The sequence below is a fragment of the Martes martes genome (assembly GCF_963455335.1).
Source record: "Martes martes genome assembly, chromosome: 11".
In the NCBI taxonomy this organism is placed as follows: domain Eukaryota; kingdom Metazoa; phylum Chordata; class Mammalia; order Carnivora; family Mustelidae; genus Martes; species Martes martes.
The window spans coordinates 70,991,015-71,006,396 of NC_137899.1; positions in this window are offsets into that span (position 1 = coordinate 70,991,015).

Here is a 15,382-nt window from a genome sequence, read left to right on the forward strand (position 1 = left end):
TTAAGAGTTTCCAAACCAAAATACAAAAGAGCCTTATTTAACGTAATGCCTTTCACATTGCTTTCTTCTGCCATCTTTCCAGATATACATTGGCCCAGAGAGGACAGCAACAAAGGAAGAATATGTAAACATTTAAATCATCTCTCACTTGCCATCTGTGACAATTCACAGTGCTGAAATCAGAAAGGATGGGATCACTTTTCCATTTCTCTAAGGTCACCAAGGACAGACAAGCTCAGGACATACTGTATTTGTCAGAAGCAAAAGAGAGGACTGGAGAGGTGGCAGTGACAAATCTGTTCCAGGCTGAGCTCATTTTACTGAAGAATGTGTGTCCCCTTCTGACATTTATCAAAAGAAATTCAATTTTATAAAAAGAAGGATGTCAAATAATAGTACATAGCTAACACTCATTCTGCTGCTGTCAGAAGGCCAGATGGGGGCAAAAGGAAAAGCGTAGATGGAAGAGAAAGTCATGCCTGCAGGAAACAAAAAACCAAAGAGGGTAGAAGGGCAGGGCTAATGTACTTAGAGGTTTAAATACATTTCTCATTAAATCACCTCTCTTGAGATCCACATTAGTGTGTGGTTCATATTGTGGCATAGTGTTTTTTCATTTTCTCTTGATACAAGGAATGACACAAAGTGGGTGATTGTTGGGATTTGGTTTGTTTGGTTTTTGGGTTTTTTAATGCTTTTTTGTTTGGTTTGTTTTGGGTTTTGTTTGTTTGTTTGTTTGTTGTTTTTTTGTTTTGTTTTGTTTTGGTTTTGGTTTTGTTTTTTTCTGCTGCATCACAGAAGAAAGCTAATGAAACCTGGTAAAAATCCCACCCTACAAGGTACAGTGAAGTGCCCCCTGCGGGAAAGCAATCAATATTTCTTGTGGTGGTGATGATGATTTGTCACTGGCAGAAAAGGATGTGCTGGGTCAAAAAAAAAACCCAGAAGTTGTGACAGAGGTGGCAGAAAAATAAAAGTCAGATGAAGGTCAAGGAAGGAATTCTATTAGGAACTAATGATGAAGCTGACAAAATACTGTAGCAAGTAATAGTGTTTTACCATACTGCATAAAAATATTGGATTAAGGTACAAATTAAATCTCTTTCTCGGTAAGGGGTTTCTGCAGGACATAAGCAATTAGACTGCTGTCTAGAGAAGGCAGAAAACTTGATTAACAGATCCAAAAAGACAGCGTAGGGAAGATGGGTTTAACACCAGGAGGTGAAACACCAACTGTTATGCAAATTGACTTTTCCCAAAATGTTGGATAATTTCAATCAAGGACCGAAATATACTTCTTCTTCTACTTTTTTTTTTAAAAACATCACTGTTTTCTGGGCTTCAACTCTACTCAAAGGAGTTTCTTATTAAGTAAAGGCTACTCATGCATGTGTCCCAGTCAGTCTCCGGAGGACACTACAGAAGATTTAAACCTAACAGGTTTTTGCTCCTTTTCTTTAAATTTCCAAATATTCAAAGTGTCTGAGTTAAGGATGGCTGAGCAGGCAGCTTGTGGGGCTTGGTGAAGGGCACTGCAGGCCCTAGCTGTGAACTGCATGACCTCTCCCAGTCTGTAGCCTCTGCAAAGTGCCTGTTTGATGCAATCCAAGGCAGTCTTATTTAGAATAGGGACTGGAGAAGATGCCAAAATTGGTCAATGAGAAAACACTACAGTGTGTTTCTCCCACGAATAGGGTGTTAGATGCTAAGCCCAGAGATATTAAGCCAGGAATCCAGGAAAAATCATAACTATTAATACTCAGTGCCCAAACTTGTACTTTCTGTCTTTGAGTGTCAAATTCAAGGTCCTGAAAGTTTTGCAGAATATTTTAAAAATGTATCTATTTCCGAGTATCTCTCCTTGAACGAAAATAAATCAAGCTCAATAGCATATAAACCAGATCTTTCTGTTCCTTCTTAGAAGATTTTGGAAGAATTAATGTCCTATAGGATGATCTTCTACATGGCATTAATATTGTCATTTTGAAAAGTTTTATGACCAGCCCAGCTTTCATGGTTTGAAAATTTGCACTGGGCTGGCCGCAAATATTTGCATAAATCCTCTGGAATATAGGGAATAAATAATAAGTGATCAGATAAACTAAGTAAGTTAACAGACGTTTCAACCCTTCCTATCAGGGGTGGGCAAACTTGGCGTTCTGTACAGCCTCTCAAAACTACTCAGGTCCACTGGGTGACAAAAAAGCACCCAGGGACAAGGCTGAGACAGGGGTGTGGCCATGCGCCCATAAAGAGTTCTTTACAATAATGGGCAGTGGACTTTGACCTGTAAGCCAGGGTTTGCGGTCCCCTGCTTCATTTCATCATTTTTCCCTTCATCTCTTTTCATTCATCCTCCATGTCAAAGTCATAGTCTTACACTCAAAACGCAGCAAAGCTGTGGCTATGGGCCAAAAACATTGTAAACAAAGATTGCAGGGGGGAACCTGAGCATCAGTTAAAAGTCTGTGCTGAATCATTAATGAAATGTACACTGGGAAACATCAGTGCTACCAATCCATTTCCTTCCCTGCTGCTTGACTGATTTTTTTTTAATGCAAATTTGATCGTGGAAATCCCTAACTTAAAACGTTTCGCCTGCTGGAGAGGGCCCTGGTTCTTTGGTTCCACCACGGTGTGATCCTGCTTTCCTCCCCTACCTCATCTGGCTGCCCTTCCTTACCTCCCACACCCCTCTTCCCGCTCCAGCTCCTGGAAGGAATTGTCATTTCCAGAATGAAGTCCACTGTCTTGCTTTCCAACCTGTGGCCTTGTTACTCACTCTCCCTGAATCTCCCTGTCGACATCTTTGAACTTGTCGCTCCTTGAGGATTGAGCTTAGGTGTCTTGGGTGACTTCGACTCCCAGACTGTGCTCCTAAGACATCCTTTACATACCTGTATTATAATAAATATTCTCACCGCTCTCTATATTTCCTTATTTCCTCATCTACTGCCCCAGATAAACTCAAAATTATTGAATGCTGAAACTGCATTTTCTTTAAGCATGGTGCCTAGCACACGGAGAACAACCCATGAGTGATTATGAAATCAACCAATCCATTAATTAAGTGATCTTTGGGTCCCTTCACTTCAGCCTATAACTTCAATTGTTCCCAGCTACAAGCAATTTACTTTCTTTTGCATATTATCTATAATGATGCCCAAACAACTAATAGAGAAATGGAAAAAAAAAAATCAGTTAAATGGGTAGCTCAATATCACATAAAGGGGAAAAGTATTAATAAAATCACTTTGCACTTACCACATAAGTAGAAATCTTTTCTCAACTGCTAGTTCTATGAGAGCCAGGTTTTTTCTGAAGAGCAATTAAACATTTATGGGGTCTACAGGAGACATGAACAGCTGCTATATAAAGACGTCCAGAAGAACAGACTGTAGAAAAAATAAATTTGTGTTTCGGCGGAAAGCCGTGCGTGATCTACGTATAGCATATATCCTTCTGGGTTATTAGAGTCTAGCCTTTCAAAATCTTTGAACTACTTTCCAACTCTTTGTAAAAGTTGAGAGACAAGCACATTCTGTCTGCTCTGGAGAATTTCAATAGACTTCCCATGCTCTCGTGTGAACAGTGGCTTTGGTTCCATTGGCAATTCCATTTCCTGACTCCGTAGAAATTTGTGCCTTTTGACTTCTATAAGCCTATTATAACATCTACCTGGTTCCTTCCTTGAATGAGTAACATAAAATCTTTAACACATGCTCATTTTTATATCCATATGAGAGTCGTGATTTTACCTTTCTCAGAAAATTATCTTTTAACAGTGTTTGAGGTACCGCTGAGGTGCCCAGTGGATTTACCTACCAGAGCCAGGAAAACTTCATAAGCCGAGAAGCACACTCCGTGGGCAGTGTATGCCCAAGTTGACTTTTCCTTGGTTCCCAAAAGTGAATCCAAAATAGCAATTGAATTTTGCTCACTGCTTGTCTAATTTTAAGTTTCCTCTCTGCCTGTCTTATATTTTGGGTTTGGGTTTTCGATTGTTTGTGGTGCTTAAAAAAAAAAAAACAAAAACAAAAAAACGGGTGCCTGGGTGGCTCAGTTGGTTAAGCAACTGCCTTAGGCTCAGGTCATGATCCTGGAGTTCAGGGATCGAGTCCCACATCAGGCTCCTGGCTCCAAGGGGAGTCTGCTTCTCTCTCTGACCTTCTCCCCTCTCGTGCTCTCTCTCACTGTCTTTCTCTCAAAGAAATAAATAAAATCTTTAAAAAAAAAAAAAAGGCCCAAATGCTGTTACTTAGGTTAAGGCCCCAAGTAAGTTAACGTAAACTTAATACCTAACTTGACTGCAGTTTCAACCCCCCACCCCCACCCCAGTAATATAACCTTTAACCGGGTTATTTCCTGATCAGCACTGGGAAATTTACTGATAAGCCCTTTCTGTTCTCCGTGGTAGGGTGACCTGGCCTTCGCTAATAATTTCCTTTTTTCCACACCCTATGTACCTTTAAGAACCTTTCCTGTAGCCCTTTGGAGCTCCCCTCTCGTTGCTATGCAGGATGCTGCCTGATTCATGAATTGATTAATAAAGCCAATTAGATTTTTAAAATTTCCTCGGTTGAACTTTTGTTACTTAACAGTAGCCAATACATTATTTTCCAGTAATTAATGGGAATTTAGTTTCATGATCTGATTATTTGAAGATCTCTGTAAGTGGATTAATAGTTTATAGAGATCTCTGCTGGAAGAGAGATGGCAGAAAATCTGGTGTTTCAGTCTTTTCTATTTGTCTATTTTGAGATCAAATTAACTAAGAATTTTGTGCCCACTGGGAAGGTGGTATCTAAATTGATGAGTTTTATATTTCTCTGTTTACACTCAACCCATGGCTAAAATTTCAGATTGCAAGTTGAAAGCTTTCTTCCTCTCTCTCAGTATGCATATATGTTACTATAATTCAGAAAAACCTTTCTCTCTCACTCTGTGAGTACGTAATATTTTCTTACTTTCAATATTGTTAATAAATTAGATTATAAAGTCTCTGAAATTAAAGAAATTTTATTTTGATTGACTTATAAACACATGTCACTAAAATAATCCCCAAACTCTCAGAAAATAAGGAAATTGAATTCCTCATATTTTCAAAGTGATGGATTTAAAAAAAGTATTCAGCCCAGAAATGTTTAAGAATGCACTTTCACAGAATTTACTAAATGAGACAAATTAGGATTACTCATTTTATTTATTTTATTTTTTTTAAAGATTTTATTTATTCATTTGACAGACAGAGATCACAAGTAGGCAGAGAGGCAGGCAGAGAGAGAGGAGGAAGCAGGCTCCCCACCGAGCAGAGAGCCCGATGCGGGGCTCGATCCCAGGACAGGACCTGAGCCGAAGGCAGAGGCTTCAACCCACTGAGCCACTCAGGCGCCCCTCGTTTTATTTTTTAAAAAATAGCTAAGTCTTCTCTGCTTTGTTAGTGATATATACATATACATATATATAAATATATATGTATATAAAAGAGTAAATTTTTACTTTACTTGGATATATCCTTTCTAATCTTAAACAGATTTACTGATTGAAGTTTCTTATGTTACTTCTATTTAATGTTTAAGATTATGAAATATGTAAATTCGTATTTACCCAAATTAAATCATTATTCTGATCAACTCCATTTCAACAGTAATTACATTTTGTCCTTTGTCAGTTTGAAGACAATTTACAAGATCTATAGTTAACTTAAAACTTTAGGCTAATACTAACTTGGGTTAATTAAAGGACATTCATTTGATAATTAGTATGATAGCAAGTATCTCAAGATAGTACGATAGACTACTGAAATACTGATTAGTGATCATAATTTTAAGTTTATATTCATTTGCTTCTCATTTTTATGAGGCTATCTCTTGGGTCCATAATGAGTAGGCTCATTTCTGCCACTTTGGGAAATGTATATAAATGATGGCAAGTGGCTGTAGAGAGAGCCACGTCATGTGTATTCATGAGCTCTTCGACTGTGCTACAAAAGGCTGATGTGTGACTGACAATTAGCCCCTCCCCAGTTTTCTCTGTGAATTAGAAGTTTGTTACCTTTTTTTTTTTTAAAGATTATTTATTTATTTATTTATTTATTAGTCAGAGAGAGAGAGAGAGTGCAGGCAGACAGAATGGCAGGCAGAGGCAGAGGGAGGAGCAGTCTCTTCGCTGAGCAAGGAGCCCAATGTGGGACGCGATCCCAGGATGCTGGGATCATGACCCTAGCCAAAGGCATCCGCCCAACCAACTGAGCCACCCAGGTGTCCCAGAAGTTTGTTACTTTTATTAAAAGTTAGAATTAATGTGGTTTAGATCATACTTAGGAGCCATAGTTTTAGAGAACTTCAGCTGTATATGTACTTCTGTATTTTTTAAGGAAGAGTAATTTTGTCCTAAGGAAGTAAGTCATCTTTGGTGTCCAAACTCCTTTGTGTTCTTCAAGTCAACAGAGGATCCCCAAAGAACTAAACTCATCTCTGAAATCTCTCAGAGGGCTCCTTTGAAATCACAAAGATTTGTTCTTTCACGTCATAGAAAGGAAGGTGCTAGAAAAAAGAAAAGCAGGTTTATTTGATATACTGTCATTGCTCCGTTGTCTAGGAAGAGTTGTCAAGTCAGAAGAGATGCTTAGCCTACCCTAGGTAAAACTTACATGAGTAAAGTCTTGTTAATACAAACATTTCAGAAATTGAAGTCAGATTGTGAAATTCCTAGAGATTTGTTAATGCCCTCACTGCCCAAAATGTGTTTCCGTTTATCACAGTCCTGGCACTGCTTTGCCTGATATCAGACAACAACAGTCTGAATGAATCAGATTATCAGATGAATGAATGGTCAGTCATACTTTCAATTATTATTCTTTACATAATAGCTTCATTGAGATATCATTCATGTACTGTAAAGTTCAACCATTTAAAGTGTACAATTCAATGATTCTTGGTGTATTCTGCAACCATCACCACAATCCATTTTAGAACATTTTTATCACCTCAGAAAGAAATCTGGCACCCATGAGCAGTCACTCCCCATTGTTCCAAAAACTCACCAACTTGGATTTGCCTATATGGGACATTTCATACAAATGGAATCATACAATATGTGGGGTTATTTTTTTTTTGTGATTGGATTCCCTTCCTTCCTTGTGATTGTGCTTTATTTCTTGCTATTGTCAAATACTATTCCATTGTATGAATATAACACTATTTATCTTCTTCTCAGTGGATTCAACCTCAGTTAGGGTTGTTTTCCACTTTTTGGAATGCTGCTATAATCACTCATGTACAAGTGTTTGTGTGGACAGATGTTTTCATTTGTTTGGTATATACCTAGAAGTAGATTGGCTGGGTCAAATGGTAATTCCATGTTAACCATTTTTATGGTAACTCTGTGTTTAACTGCCAAGCTGTTTTCCAAATGGCTGTACCATTTTATATTACCACTAGCAGTGTATCAGGACTCCAATTTCCCCACCTCTTTGCCAAGCTTTTATTATCTGCCTTTTGATTATTGCCATCGTCATAAGTATAAAGTGGTATAACCTTATGATGTTGATTGACGTTTCCGTGATAGGTAATGATGTTGAGCATCTTTTCATGGGTTTACTGGCTATTCATATATCTTTTTTGGAGAAATATTTATTCACATCTTTTGCCCATTTTTAAATTGCATTATTAATTTTTATCATTGAATTGTAAAACTTCTTTATATATTCTAGCTCCAAGTCCTTCATAAGATACATGATTTGCAAATATTTTCTCCCCTTCTGTGTGTTGTCTTTCCATTTTCTTGATGATGCCCTTTGAAGTAAATTGTGATAAAGTCCTATCAAATTCTTCTTTTACCATTTGTGGTTTTGGTGTCATACCTAAGATGGGTTTGCTTAACCCAAGGTCACAGAGATTTACCTCCTAAGAGTTTTATTGTTTCAGCTCTTATTTTTAGGTCCATAATCTATTTTTGGTCAATTTTGTGTATAATGCAAGAAAAGAGTCCAACTTTATTCTTTTGTATATGGATACCCAGGCATTATATTTGATATTGATGCTAATTTAATCAAATATGACCACATACTTTAAAAAAAATTTGGGGTGAGGGGAGGAGCAGAGGGAGAGAAAATCCTAAAGCAGACTCCCTACTGAGCATGAAGCCCAACCCAGGGCTTGATCCCAGGACCCTGAGATCTTGACCTCTGCTGAAATCATGAATTGACCGCTTAACCGACTGAGCCACCCAGGTGCCCCATGACCATGTACTTTAAGCAAGGTAATGTTTTAGACTTCATGCACAAGTGCTTACAAAGCCCTATTAAGCAAACTGTCCTGGTACCTGGCTAAGAGGGTTCCCAGTCTTCCAAGTAAGTATGGAGTGTCACTCACTTCCTGATAGGTCCAGGAATGTTAGGGTATTTTGCAGAACTGGAAAAGAGAGGAATTTGCCCAGATTTATAGATAGTGCAGGTGAAATCTAGTGGTGAGTTCTTACCCCAGTCTCCTAATGTCAGAATAGGAAAAAACAACGGGCTTTTAAAAGTCCATTCTGAGATTCCTTATAAAATCTTCCTGCAAAGCAAACTTAAGAATACCTCTGTGGTCAAGCAGTGTTTCCTATTTAAATAACCAGGCCAAATTCACTAATACCAATCTTATTTTGTAGTCAAGAATAATCTTTTGAGATTATTTTTGATCTTCCAAAGGGAAGAGACTGTAGAAAATACTATGTTTCAGTGGAAAATTGTACAGTATCTACATATGGCATAAACTTCAGTGTTATCAAACTCTAGCTTTTCCTAGTCTTTGAACTATTTTCAACTCTTTAAAAATTGATAGACAGTACATTCTGTCTTGTCTGATGGAGTTTCAACTGACTTCCTTCCTCCCTTAGGAAAAGACCACTATGTCCTCCATTTGCAATTCCATTGCTTGACTCCACAGAGATATGTGCCTTTGACTTTTCATTGAACTGGTATAACATCTGCCTGCTTCCCCAGTCAAATAAGTAAGTAAAATATTTAAAATATGTTCATTTTTACATTGGGATGAGAGCCATGATTTTACCTTTTTGAGGGGGTGGAATTATCTTTTCACAAACATTTCAAAGTGAGATGGAGATGAAAATCAGGTTGGTGAGAAAGGGACAAAGGTAAGAGCACAGGTGTTGGATGTATCTCATTTGGACAATATATAGGTAATGAATAAAACCTCAGAGAGGTTGAATTGTCCAAAGTGACAGAACTAGAAAATAGGGGTGAGATGAAGGTGAAAGGTAAACAATAAGTAATGGAAAAATAAATGAAAATGACCAAAAACATGTGAATGAGTGGTCAATCCCATAATAGTCTTAAATCCCCAAATAAAAAATAAAATCTATCTTTTCTCATCTAAGAGAGTGGCAAACACATGAAAGGGTGATACTAACCAGTACAAGCAAGTGAGTGGCAGGAAAAAGCAAACTCCTGCTTTATGAGTGAGCGTTCATTAGTCTCTTTAGGAGACTAATCAGTAACATTTATTAAGATTTAAATGTGGATAGTCTTTAATGAGCAATTCTACTTTTGGGTATTTAACCAGTGAAAGGCTTGCACAAGTAAGTGATGATATATGTCCAAGGATGTTTATTTCCAATATTGCTATAATAGAGAAGCTTGAGAACAACCTAAATTCTCATCAGTAAGGAGTTTCTTCAGAACAGAGTATATAGAATAATGCATTTTTTTGTTTAAAAGCCATATATATAAAGTGGCGATCTTGGAGAGATGGAACTATGGGAGTCCTTTGATATATGTTTTTTATATGTTTGCATTACTTTTAGAACATGCAAGAATAATATGGGGAAGATATAATTATCAGAGAATCGAACCTTGATGCAGTATCTTTTCTACTACTCCATGATGAACCATATCATACTAATTAACTAATTTTTTTGGAAGCTTATCAATGGGATTGGGGAGTGTTATAGAAAAGCATTCTTGATTTGACCTACATGGGGTGGAGAGCGGTCATTACTCTCTGAGAAGATTTTCTATGGATATGCTCAATATCTAGGCAAAGATTTAATAAAAATCCATACATCCTGCTCAAATCATTCATTCAACCATTTACCTAACCAACTAACAAATGTCTTTGGGCAAATAACCAGGAGAATTTTACCCAAATGATTTTGAACAGCTTATAGACTGTGGAATATATGTATGTGTGTACATAAGTTTGTATAGACACATACATATTTTTTAAATGGAAATGTCTAGATATCTTTTGGCTATAGTGCCCACTGAAGAATTAAGTTGCTGAATGATGATGATGAATTAATGCTAACTGACCCTGGATACACATCATGTAATATTCACTTAGGAATAAAAATAATTCAAATGGAATGAACATACAGTATATTAATTTGTGGAGTTAACTGATTTCAAACTGCTTAGACTATCAATTTCAAAATGGGCTAATTTGAGGTAGAACCTTTAGTAGGTGCATAGCATATTACCATTTTAAAAATTTAGATCATGGGGCACCTGGGTGGCTCAATGGGTTAAAGCCTCTGCCTTCGGCTCAGGTTATGATCCCAGGGTCCTGGGATCAAGCCCCGGATGGAGCTCCGCATCGGGCTCCATACTTGGCAGGGAGCCTGCTTCCTCCTCTCTCTCTCTGCCTGCCTCTCTGCCTACTTGTGATCTCTCTGTGTCAAATAAATAAATAAAATCTTTAAAAATAAATAAATAAATAAAAATTTAGATCTTAAGTTACAGTAAGAGCTATGGGAAATAGATTTGATCAGGCAACAAAACCAATCTCATGGTTCACTCTCCATAAATACCATGGAAAATAATAGTAATTAACCATTATCATAGGCTTAGTGCATTAGGATTATTTCCATCAGTTGTACCTCCAAGCAGTCCAGTGGGGTAGGTTATAATTATCCTGGTTTAACAGGGCTAACTCGGAGCATGGAGTAAGAAAAGGATTGACTCCAGATAAGCCAGGGAGTCAAAGCCAGTATTCAGACCAAAATCCTGGAGGACAGCTCCCTCATATCATTAGCATGTACTGAGACACATTTTGGTGTCTTTCACTTATTGAAAATAATTTTGAAAAAATAAATCACACACATGCACACGTGAGTCCCTCAACAAGGCTGTGTATAGACAAAGTCACATAAGTCTTAGCTTCCACCCCAAATTCATTCCTTGTCCAGTTTACACAGTTTCCAATTGCCTTCTCTTCAAATTACAGCAAAGCCAGAGGATATTGGTATATTGTGGAACGGGAAGCAACACAGCGAGACTGTTCAGACTTCTCGGCAGTGGTGTTTAGCTTGGTCATCTGTGGTCTAATTCTTCTCTCATTGCTCAGGACTGGGCTCCGAACATAGTAAACAACCAGTGGAGACGGCTGATGGACGGAGGAGATTAGAATAGGTCACGAGGGGATATCAGAGATTGTATTTCCCCCGAGGTCCTCCGCTAATATTTATCTGTCTAGAGTGAATAATTGGTGTGGAGGCCATTGGGGCTAGACTACTAAGAGATGACACTTTCGGGACTATAATTCTTGAGAAAAAAAATTTTTCCCCTTTATGCTTGGTTATTGAAATAGTTAAATAGAGCCTCTTCTGCAATGGTACTTGTCTGCCACCTCCCCTTTCTGAATAATTTCCCTTGTACATGCGTTTTAAAGGTGTGTAATTAACTGGTAACAGGTTGTTAGGTAGCTGATGAGGTGTGAACCAGCCACTAATTTGTTTTCTTTATTTACAACTTTCCTTGCACTTGAAGATGACAGCGTGGTGTTTTTCATTCCCTGCTTACTTCACCAGATTAAAAAGTGATTTGTGAAGCCATTTTTAATTCCTCAAATTCCATTAAAAAGGAATATCCAGGGGAGTCTTAATCAAGACATAATAGGCACTAAAATGTGATCACACAACAGCACTTCTAATGTGGCCCTATTTCAGCTGTTAATGTCAAAGAATTGTCTCTAGTTAACTGAACTCAGCCCTAACACTGACCTACAACTTCTGAAATAACCTCCATGCAGTTGGCGTTGGCTTTATTGCAAATGTTTGCGGCTAACATACTTTACAGCTTTGGAATTTATTATATAACCCCCAGGGGCAATTTGTTACAAAATTATTATTATTGTATTATCACCAAAATAGCTTGCTTTCCCCTTCAAATTGCCTTGCCTCCAATTTAATAATGCATTAAAAAAAAACTGTTTGAGAAGAAATTAAAATAGAAACATAATGAAATGAGAATTGCTAAAAACACAAGACCAGAATACTGAAAACACAGCTGAAATAGAAATGGCTAAGGGTAGAATTGTTGTATAACCAAAGGGGGTCACTTGGAACCTGGGAAAATATTGAGTGATCAGATGAGTTTGAAAAGACAAATAAGAATAAAAATTCTGTCCTTGCCTTTAAAAAAAAAATAGCCAAAGTGTCCCCTCTCCAGCTACCTAAAGTGACCCAGACACTCACTTTTTATCATATTACTATTTTGTCTTCTTTGCAGCCCTTACCAGGACCTCAAATTATCTTACTTGCTTGCATGCTTTTTGGTTCTTTAAGGCGAGGACTCTCTTTGAACAATGGCTGGCACAGAGTAGGCACTCAGTATATACTGTCCCTGCTTGAATCTGGAAGATTCATCCTGGGGTGGGTGATAGGGGGCCTCATTTCATCCATGCCTGGAGCCATTTCCCTGCCACCCCTTGTCTTCCTTTCCCAGGACCCATCTGGGAGGTTAGTTGGAAATGGTGGCTATGAGAGAGAGGATTCTGCTTTGCCTCCAATTTCCTTGGGAGACCCCATGCTGTGCTCCTTTCTCACCAAGGTGCTGCTCCAAGACCTGCCCTGCAACTGGAGATCCCTGTGGCTGAGCAGGGGACTTGCTATAGAAGTCCAGCAGGGGACTTGCTATAGAAGGCAGGCCTAGCACTTGGCAGCAGGATTGGTTTCAAGTTCTTTTTAGTATGGTAGGAGCCAAGGGCAGGCTGCGCTCAAATGGGCCACTTTGGCACAAACATTATCTAGACTTAAAAGAAATCAAAACCCAGCAGATTCAGGAAAGATCTTTATCTCCCTCTCAACTGCCCACTTTACCAAGAAGAGAGGTATTAACAGAGATTCCTCTTTACCTAAGAAATGGATCTATATAACAGGGCAATCTTTGTTTTCCAAACATCTCCTTTCACCTTCCTGTTAATGGTCTTTCTCTCCTTTGTATTCTTGACCCCCCATTCCTCTTCTTAGCTCATATAAGCATCAAATTTCCTCATTATTTGGACTTTCCACATCTGTGTGTATTTCCCATACCCACACTACTAAATTTGATATTCTCCTATTAATCTGTCTCAGGTCAATTTGGTTCTTAGTCCAGCTAGAAGGACCTTGAAGGGCAGAAGAAATTTTTCCTCCCCAATAGTATTCATTCACTGATTCTCCACAGTAACCCCACGAATAGTACCATTATGATTCTTATTTAATAGACAAAGCAACCGAGGCACTGTTTTTTGTTTTTTTTTTTTAAGATTTTATTTATTTATTTGAGAGAGAATGAGTGAGAGAAAGCATGAGAGAGGAGAAGGTCAGAGGGAGAAGCAGACTCCCCAAGGAGCTGGGAACCTGATGCGGGACTCGATCCTGGAAGTCCGGGATCATGACCTGAGCCAAAGGCAGTTGTTCAACCAACTGAGCCACCCAGGTGCCCTGTTTTTTGTTTTTTTTTTTTTTTAAGATTTTATTTATTTACTTGACAGAGAGATCACAAGTAGGCAGAGAGGCAGGCAGAGAGAGAAAGGGAAACAGGCTCCCCGCCGAGCAGAGAACCCGATGCGGGGCTCAATCCCAGGACCCCAGGATCATGACCCAAGCTGGGGGCAGAGGCTTAACCCACTGAGCCACCCAGGTGCCCCCTGAGGCACTGTTTTAGAGTTAAAAATAACTTACAGATGCTTACAGTGTTGGGGCAAGATAATGAAAAACAAAACCTGCCAACCCAGAAAAGTCTCTTCACAAAGGCTAGAAGAGAAAGTAAACGGTGTTAATATGGAATAAGCATCAAAGCAGAATGTGATGTGCATGATAGGCAATCCACGAAGAGATTAAAAAAGCAAAAGAAACCTCACTCTTCTGTGTAGCCAAGCAGATACAACCCATTACGTACATGTCCTTTACATAAACAATAACGTAGTCCTCAGGTAAGGACTGGATAGTACCTTTAATCATACAGAATTCATCCTAACTTTACCTGGCACTTGGGGTAGCCATCTGTGTTAGCAAATTGGTTTTATTCAGAAGGAACAAACTTCTTATTTATTTATGGTGAGAGAGTTTTGCAACTGGGAGCAAGGTGCCCACCTAAGCGAGACTCTTGGACTCCCCTGGAAACTGGGAGACAGGCACTCACTCCCTTAATGTTTGCACTTCAAAGAGATGGCTCTCAGGTCTTTCAGAAAGGCATTCTTGCGTTGTAAAGCTGACAAAAGGTTTATCTGGTTTTCGAAAGGATATATATGCATTTCAAAAAGAGGAGAAAGTGCTTATGATTAAAAGTTTTCTAAAGTAAAGGCTTTAAGGAAAAGGATGGAAGGCAAATCTCTACTCTTATTTTTAACTGGAAGAATTAAGCCTTTTTTTTTTTTTAAGATTTTACTTATTCATTTGAGAAAGTGAGCAGAAGCAGGGGAGAGAGGCAGAGGTGGAAGCAGGCTCCCCACTTGGGAAGCCTGACTTGTAATTGAGAGTCTGACTGGGCACTCCATTCTAGAACCTGGAGATCAGGACCTGAGCTGAAGGCTGAAGCTTAACTATCTGAGCCACCCAGGTGCCCCGAGAATTAAGTCTTTTATTTTTAATTTGTGTTTGTCTTTACTGTAGCTAACAAATGGTGGAGTTAGAATTCTAGCCCAGACAACCTGATGTTAAAATCCTCTTAAAAATCAATGTTATTCTACCTCTGTCAGTTTCCTACTTGGAAGCTAACAGAGGGAGGAGATGCACTAAGGGAATACATGCATTCACTCATTGGATACTTAACTGAGCATCTACTATGTACTAGGCATTTTGTTAGGGATGAAGGATACACTTAAGAATAAAACAGACAAGCATTTTGCTTTTGTGAAACAGGGTCAGGTGGAGAGACCTAACTACACAAGTAGCTTTTCAAATCAAACAAAATTATGGAAATAGAGAAGAATAAAAAGTACAGGGTGTTTTGAGAGCACATTGCAGAAAGAATTTGAGTGAGTGTACTTGATCTGAAATGTTGTTTAAGTTGAAAATGGAGCTTGTCAGAGAGAAAAGAAGATAAGAGATTATTTGAAGTTTGGGGTATTAACTTTGGGAAGAATAACATGGAAAAAAGTAAGTGTGCCACAACCTT